The following is a 9,161-nucleotide window of genomic DNA, read 5'->3' on the forward strand; positions in this document are numbered from 1 at the left end:
GGTACACCAGGCCTCGTTTCCATCGGCTGTTCCGTCCAAGCCGGTTGGCTCCCACGCGTTCCGTTTCCTCCCGATGAACACGACGCATTCCGTTGCCTCCCCATGAACACGACGACACTGTTTCTCCGTTCCGACCCAGCCATATACACGAGCCCTGGCCGTACGTATGCGTGAGTAGGCGTTCGAGACCCTGCCCGTATGTACGTACGTGGCCATATTTTCTTTCTTGCATACTGGCCGCTGTACGTACGTGTACATGCTACGTGCGTGCCTCTACTACGACACGTGCGCGCCTCTACATCGACCAGTATGTACGTACATGTTCGCGACCAGAATGACAATGCTACATACGCTTCGACCAGGTGGGTCCCGACTGTCAGGCACTTGTCTGCGAAGATGTAGCTGGTGGGTCCCAGCAGTCAGGGGGGCGAATCAATTTTTTTTTGCCCGGACGCACTTCCTTGCGTGCGAAGATCTAGCTGGTGGGTCCCAGCAGTCAGGGGGAAACGTTTTTTTCGCGAAATACGGTGGCCTGTCTGGTGGGTCCCCGTTGTCAAGTGGAGGAATAATTATTTTGCGCGTAATAAGGAGGCACTTCCTTGCTGCGGCCGTGGACCCAGTTGTCAGCCTCTCCATGTACAGTCGACGTCCGATGGAAGCCGTTCCTTGACCAAGTTGACCACGCCGCGCCGAGAGCACCAGGGCGGTGGACGACGGCGAGGCCTAGGAAGGGGACGACGCGGAGCCGGGGAAGACGCAACAGTGGATGCCCGCGCGTAGAGGAGTACGAGGGTTCACTGGTTCGCTGCGGTGTGAGGCTGCCGTCGCCGCAGAATAACAGGGGGTGTGGGTGAGTAGAGGGATGTGACACCCAAAAATTTTGACCTTGATTTATTGATTTAAAATTTTGCCAAGAAATTTAACTTTCCCATTTGTCAAGATTTACCCTTTTGTCATTATGGATTTTTACTTCAAGTGGAAAACTTTCAAAAGGTATTGTTGGACTTGAATACTCTCTATGATAAAAACAATTCTTTATCAGTGGATTTAATTTTTGCAAGATTGGTTTTCTCAGAGCCTTATTCTTTTAAAATGATTTCTATTGAATTTGGAGCCTGTTTTGCACTGCAACCATTTGACAAATGCATCTAATTTTTCCACCAAAATTTGGAGATGTCATGTGATGCTTTCACATCACTTTTATGCAAAAATACCTTTTGGCCAATGGAGATTTTGAGCTCTACACCAACTTTTCCAATCTGGTCCAGTAGGCACTTTTGCACTAGAACCCATTAAAATATTTCTTTAAAAATTCTTCCAAGTGTTTGGAGATGTCAGTGGAAACATACAATTCATCTTCATGCAAAAACCCAGTGATGTTCTTTGAAAAATTTGAGTAAAACAACCTCTTTTTCATTCTGGTCCAGTTTGGTGTTTTGAACTGCAACCCCATTTTATTTTGCTCTGGTGCCCATGATCCTTTTTCCTACTTGTAGCCCTCCCTTCAAAACCCTTAAGTCCAGAAGAGTGGACTCATTGGAGGTTTGTAAGTGCATGCAATAAACCCTTTTTCTTTCTGTCCAGAACTGTAGTTTTGCAAATCTTGCACTAACAAGTTTCTGGTTTTGCCCAAGTAACCTTATCACCATCCTGTGCATCTAAAGAGACCCTGATCTGGAGACTTGGGCCACTCCAAGAGTTGCCTAAGTGCACTTGGCATTCTATCGAACACTTGGTGTGCACAGTCAGTTTTGGGCATGTTTTCTAGTTTGCACTATGAACTTGCTCCAATGATCCAACGACCTTGTCCACTGAACTCCTAGTTGCCTCTACCCTAGTCCTGGTAGTTGCCAGCCCCGCCCTCGCGCTCTAGACCGCCCTGGCATTTCGTCGAGCAGGTGTCGTGCGTGCTCTGGGCGCGCCCAGAGCGCACGTTTTGCACGCGCGCGCACTGAGCCGCCGCGCCGCACTGCCGCACTCGACGCGACCCGACCCTGGCCCCTGCTCCACCGCTGGACCGCGCACTATCTCGCTCCCTCTCCACGCCACCCCTGGCGCCCTGCAGCGCCGCTGGCAGAGCCCTTGGCGGCACGCCGGCGTCGGCAGGGGCCTCTGCCATGTTCGGCACCGCCCAAGCCACCCCAACGCGACAGCTGCCCCGGAGTACAGCCCGTGCTTATCCACATGCTCGTCGGCACGCTTTCGTCGCCGCCACGATGCCCTGCGGCTACAGCAACGGCGACTCATCGTCGATCTTATCCACCGCCGCGGAGCCAGCCCCGTCGTGCTATAAAAGGAAGCCCCGTGCTCCTCCGAGCGCTCAGGCAACCCCAGTCCACCCCCATCGTGCTCCCGCAGCCAGTAATCGACAAGGAGAGCCTTTCTTCTTCGTCTCCGGCCAGTTCGGCCGCCGCCGAACTCCGGTGCAATACGTCGCAGCCAGCCACCCTTTCGCCCAACCGACGCCACCAGTAGTTTCCCCTGGTCCTTGCGGAGCTGCCCAACTACCCAACCTCGATCGGAGATCACCGGAGCCCAAAAACCCCTTCGCCACCGTAGCACCCTCCGCCGTGGAGCTCGCCGCCGGCGATTTCCTCCACCCCCGACGACCCAGCGACCACCAAGAGGACCGCCTCGGTCTGGCCGTTCCATCCCCGGCCTTGGATGCCCGTGAGGCGCTGCCGTTCGTCGGCGACGATCGCCGGAGCCCCGCTCCCGTCGGGTAGAAGAGAGGAGGAGGAGGGAAGAACGGTCAAACCTGACCAGTGGGCCCTCTGGACCCACTGTCAGTGACCCGCGCGCCCGTCTCCTCTGTTTGAGTGAAGGCGCAGACGTCCCGTGTACGTTTCCTTTGCTGCGAAAGCGTATTCTCCACCGAAGCGTTTTCCTTTTTCTGATTTTATTAAAACAGAGATTTGACCAAACTTTGACTGGCTATAACTTTTAAAATAAAACTCCAAATGAATTGATTCTTCTTCCTACCTCTCTCAAATTTCATCTAGTTTATTTTAAGATTTATTTCAAAAAAATTTGAGACAACTTTTTGTACTGTGTTTGAAATCTTTTTTATTTGGATATTTCTCTTATAGGAATTTTGGAGAGAAAGGAAAGCTTTTTGAAAAAAGTGCATCCCCTGCATACTCTTGAAGGCAAGCATTTCTGGACTCTGGCATAATATTTTGTTGTGGTGTTCTGATACGATTACAACACCATTTGACTTGGAGTATGCGTTATCTTTATGTAACGATAAAGTCTCGTGCATGACTACTCTCTTGGGAGTTGTTTTGTGGTCAGCAATGGATACACTAGTGATTTGGATCATCCTCGTGAGCTCCTCATGCATACCGGAAGGAAGCCGGGAAAGTCGTGGTCTTGGGTAGACACGAGCTTGTCCCTAGTCCCTCGTTGAGACGAGTATGTCCGGTATGGCATGGTGAGGTTTGATGAGTGGTGATTTATTCCACTAGTGGTAATATTGTTGGAGGATACTTGGACCACCTGAGTCGGTCGTAGGTCGAGTCTTGGTTAGTAGCTTCCCCATTTGTTGGTACTACCACTTGTCCCTGTCGCAGACGGGGTATGGTTCAGTAAGTTGTCAACCCCTTACCAAAGCACACACCGTACAGAGAGGCCATGGTGGAAGTTACCGGAGGCCTCCGGTAGGCATGCCACCTGGTACGGGGGCATGGGTGTTTCCGGTTGGAGCCGAGGGGGGTAGCTCCCCTAGTGTGCGCGCGTTATAAATTTGTGATCCCATGCTACGTCGAGGTTGTAGCCTCCCCACTTAGAGTTTTGCTTGGCAGGTGTCGTGGGTGATTCCAGACATCGGTGAGTTAAGCTGGTGTGTGCAGGTCAGGCGTGTTTTCAATTAAAAGGCCATAGGCGGAATTAGTCCCGATGGACTAAATAAATCCGTTACTCGTGGGAAAATAGTACTCCCTCTGCAGAGGATATATCCTGTTGGATAGCTATGTTCATAGTTAAGGACCACAGTCTGAGTTGAATCTAGTAACGGTATTCGAATGGAGAACGAATTAACTGGATCATAGTAACGGTATTTGGATGGAGAACGAATTAGCTAGAACTCAGCGACGGTCTTTGGATGGAGAAACGGCTAGACTAGATTTTTTGTTTATGACCTGTGACATCTGAGGATCATGTTTTAATTTTGTTATTATTATGGACTAACCATTTACATTATGTATTTTTATTGAGTATCCCTGGGATGGTTCTACCTCCTGGATATTCACTATAATTATTCTGTTATAAGCCCTTTCTGTGGTGTCGCTCAGACGCCCGACTGCGGCATGCTTGTTGTTGATTTATTCTTTTATAAGCCCTTTATGTGGTGTCGCCCCGACGCCCGACTGCGGCATTATTATTCTTGCATTTTCCTCTCGAGGAGTCATTCAGGCCCTCGTTTGGCACCAGTATTATTGTCCTTGCAGTTTCCTCTCGAGGAGTCATTCAGACCCTCGTTTGGCACCAGTATTATTGTTCTTGCATTTTCCTCTCAAGGAGTCATTCAGACCCTCGTTTGGCACCAGTATTATTGTTCTTGCAGTTTCCTCTCGAGGAGTCATTCAGACCCTCGTTTGGCACCAGTATTATTGTTCTTGCATTTTCCTCTCGAGGAGTCATTCAGACCCTCGTTTGGCACCAGTATTATTGTTCTTGCAGTTTCCTCTCGAGGAGTCATTCAGACCCTCGTTTGGTACCAGTATTATTACTGCGGCATCGTTAACTTATTTGCAACCTTTCGAGGAGTCATCTTAGACACCCGCTCAGTGCTTTTCTTTTACTTCCATATCGCACGTCCATATTTTCTCTGCGTGCATGCATCCCATATTTCTGTTTAATTCATGGCAGACTTATCATAGTAAATGTTTTGGAGTATGATTATCTCCTGTTATATTATGCTCATGTTCTTAATGTTTGCGAGTACATTCAAACGTACTCACTGGCTTGTCCCTGGCTATTGTCTTGGCCAGATTTTCGCGCATGGAGAGAAGCATCGCGGTGACAGCCTCGGAACCTACGTGTCGACGATAGCCGCCTTGCGAAGATAGGACTTATCCTGGTTAGCTGTTCTTGTGGGAAATGGAGTCCCATAGACGCAGGTGTATCCAACCGCTTCCTCCCTCAACCACTAGAAACCAAATGCTGTACTCCTAGGCCACAATGGTCTTGTACTACATATTTTTGTACCGTGCTTGGATTTCTTGTATCAAGTTGGTGCCTCATCAGCTAACAGTAATCCTGGGGCTGGTGAGCACAAAGGCCGTTTTTTTGGGAGATTATTGTCCCAAAAATCCGGTCCTGACAGACTTGGTATCAGAGCCAGGCTGACCATCGGCTAACCCTATCTTAGCCAGGTCAATAAACTTAGGTTAACCAGACCACCAGACCTTAACCTAACCCCAGTCAAGCTTCCCGCGTAAGATAGCCCCACAGTGACCCGACGCCTTTCGGCGGACGGTGCCCAACCTATCAGCCTAGCCCATCGATCACGCGCCAGTGACCGACACCCAACCCGTCTCTATCGCAAGCGTGCGGAGGAAGACTTCGTCCCCTTTCCCTGTAAAAAGGGCACGCTAGCCACAGCACAGCACAGCCTCTTTCCCCAAACCAAGCCACGATGCCTGGCCCCATTGTGCACAATGAGACCACCGCAACCAACCTGGGAGGTTTTGTGACCGTGCTCGCAAACCTCACCCGCCGTGCCTATGCGTTAGAAGAGCCTCCTGAGTATGTTGTGTACCAGGGACCCATGTATGGTGAGAGCCGTCAGTACTGGGCCACTGTGCACATCTACGGTAGGGGTCTGTCGCCAGAACGCCCCTACAGGTTCACTGGAAGAACAACTTCCTTTGAGCCACAAGCCATCCAACTGGCAGCCCGGGAAGCTATAGTTCAACTCCGGCACTTGTCGCCCAGAGTGAACTGTCGCTCGTTCTACTACTACCCCAGTCGTGACGGGTATGGTAGGCCGCCCCAGGTTGCCAACGGAGACCACGAGACAGATCTTGCGCTGTTACATCTGGTGCGCTATGTAAGCGCACTAGAGCAACTGTTCGATCAGGTCACCCTTGATCTGATCGCAGCTCGTGGAGAACTGGTTCGCCGAGCCCCGGCAAGAAGAGAAGCGGAGCCCGACGCCGACAAACCAGTCGTGCTGTTCGGACACCCGATCGATCCCTTGAGGTCTGCGCGAGCCATCAACCAGAGTGCTTTGGTGACCCCAGAAGCGCTTCGTCGCCTTTTGGGAACCCATTCCAACGGGATTGTGGCCAACAACCCCCGCGATGGTCATCACCACTACCCCGACCCTGCAGCCCCTCAGCCTCAACCAGCAAATCCCGACGGCGAAACCCGTGGAGAAACCTCGGCATCCGCCAGGCCAGCCCACTTAGACATTAACGAAGTAGACTAAGTCGCTCGAGTTGTATCGAGCCTTAGTTTTCCTACGCTTTGTAATGGTGTGGTCTTGTATCGCTTTTATTGCATGCTGTCTGCTTGAACGCTCCTATTTTTGGAGTAGTAACTATGCATGTGTACGTTAGCGTACAGTTGCATTTTAAATTTCGGGCGCAGCTACCAAGACCAACCCCGAAGGCACCCACAGTAATGCGTCACATTTATGTGATATGTATACCTGTGGCTTGACCCAAGTACAGGATCGACAATCAGTCACCTTTTTCCCCAGTGATTAATCCCAGCCCCGATGCTATATAAAGGCCACTTCGTGACCTTGCCAAGTACTTCTCACCTTGTGCACTACTCTCACAGCCATTCCTTTGCCATGCCGACCCCCAGTATCTATTTGAGAACCCCGGACGCAACCCGGGGCAGTTTTGTTAAATTATTGTGGGACTTTACCTGCAGTACTATGAGTGCCACCTGTCCACCCAGTACGAGTTGCTCAAATCGAGGATCACCCCTTCCACCTCGAAATATTGGGCAGTGGTGCACATCCCTCCCGCCTACCCAAACCAAGACCCAACGGAAGTCTCCTTCGTGGGGAAATCCATGCCGACTCCGCATATGGCCATAGAAGCTGCTGCGTACGAGGCACTCACTCATCTTCGATTCGCGGTACCCTATGCCAGCGAGCGAGGATACTATTATTTTCCGAGTCATGCAGCACCCGGAGAAGTGGCGTCCTTTCCCGGTGGACGTATTGAGAGAGATCCAGTACTGGCCAACCTTGCCCAGTACGTGATTGCCCAGGAGCGTTTAACTCAGCGGGTAATGGGTTATCTCCAGAGCCTCGCTGATTTAAATCCTCGGATCGCTATTGGCAGACCACTGAGGCCTGACCAAGAAGGGCGCATTCATCGACTGGTCAACCCGCTTCCCCCGATAGAAGAAGAGTGTGCCCCAGTGCCAGAGGCGTTTTCTCAGGACCCTGTCTTTTTGCCTTTTTCCTTGTAAACGTCTCTGCTATATTTATTATCCCAGTACTCGTATTCGTGTGTTGCAGCATGTTCATAAAATTTGTGCGACGGATCCAATTTTCTTTAGTTCCTTTTATGAGAGCAGTTCTACTGCTGTTAGATTTATTTTAATTGTTTTTCTCTCGCAACATGTTTTGAGGAGATTCCTTTCCCCGAGTCACTGCTGCGTATATATTTTCATGACATAGAATTTTATTCGCGCAGCATCGTAACAGCAGACTCACGGCAACAACCACTCGATCTCGAGCACTATTACAAATCCTTGAGCGCATTTTTGCACCTAACTAACCACACTCGAGGACACCACAGTCTCAGTCAGAGAGATTTGTGAGTGTTCATTCGAGCGCGAGCTGCCCCAGCACACCGACGGCAGTCAGCGCTCGGTGCCGCGCTTAATCCACGTGGTCGCCGCCGCCGCGAAGAGCTAGCACTCGAGCGGCAGCATCACGACGATCATCCAGGATCATTGCGCACAGGAGCACGGAGAACCCCAGCAGCACCGCCAAACCTCCACACACCAGGACCACATACCAGTCCGGCATCGCCTCCGCCATTAGAACCTCGGCTCGAGCTCCCGCTGGCAGCAATGGAGGAGTAAGAAGGAGAAGTGGAAGCAAGGCCAGATGTGAGGAAGAAGAGAGGAGCACCGCGGCCGTTTTATAGCCCGAGATCGGTGTACGGTGGGCGAGGTCCACCGGCGCCACTCGTCGCTCGACCGCCGGTGTTCAGATGAGAGTCCGCGAGCCGTGCCGACAGCGCACTGGCCCGCGAGGTGAGTGCACGCTGCCCCGGCAGCTAGCACGCCGCGCACTACCACGGTACGGCCTCGATGCCCTACGAGCTAGGCATCGCCGGTGGAGGAAGCGCGGGAGAGCGCGCGAGAGAGAAGAGAGAACCAGAGGTAGAAGAAGAGGCCGGCAGTGGGCCCTGGGTCCACCTGTCAGCCAGAGAGAGCACTGTGTTCTCGGGTGCGACCAGCGTATTTTAGTAATTTAGAATTTATTCTAAATTACTGTATCTGCGTAGAAATATCTCGTTTTCCCTAACCGTGGATTTTTCCACACTACGCCAGTGTACCACACTGTGGTTTTACACCACTTATTGCCCTCTCACGGTAGCCGTTTTGTTCTTGTGCAATTGAAGGATTTCTTTGATAAAAACAGATCTTTGTTCAAAACAGTTTTTAACAAATCTCGAGGACGAGATTTTCCTTAAGGGGGGTAGTGTTGTGACACCCAAAAAATTTGACCTTGATTTATTGATTTAAAATTTTGCCAGGAAATTTAACTTTCCCATTTGTCAAGATTTACCCTTTTGTCATTATGGATTTTTACTTCAAGTGGAAAACTTTCAAAAGGTATTGTTGGACTTGAATACTCTCTATGATAAAAACAATTCTTTATCAGTGGATTTAATTTTTGCAAGATTGGTTTTCTCAGAGCCTTATTCTTTTAAAATGATTTCTATTGAATTTGGAGCCTGTTTTGCACTGCAACCATTTGACAAATGCATCTAATTTTTCCACCAAAATTTGGAGATGTCATGTGATGCTTTCACATCACTTTTATGCAAAAATACCTTTTGGCCAATGGAGATTTTGAGCTCTACACCAACTTTTCCAATCTGGTCCAGTAGGCACTTTTGCACTAGAACCCATTAAAATATTTCTTTAAAAATTCTTCCAAGTGTTTGGAGATGTCAGTG

The sequence above is a fragment of the Triticum aestivum genome, chromosome 4D, assembly GCF_018294505.1.
Source record: "Triticum aestivum cultivar Chinese Spring chromosome 4D, IWGSC CS RefSeq v2.1, whole genome shotgun sequence".
Lineage (NCBI taxonomy): Eukaryota > Viridiplantae > Streptophyta > Magnoliopsida > Poales > Poaceae > Triticum > Triticum aestivum.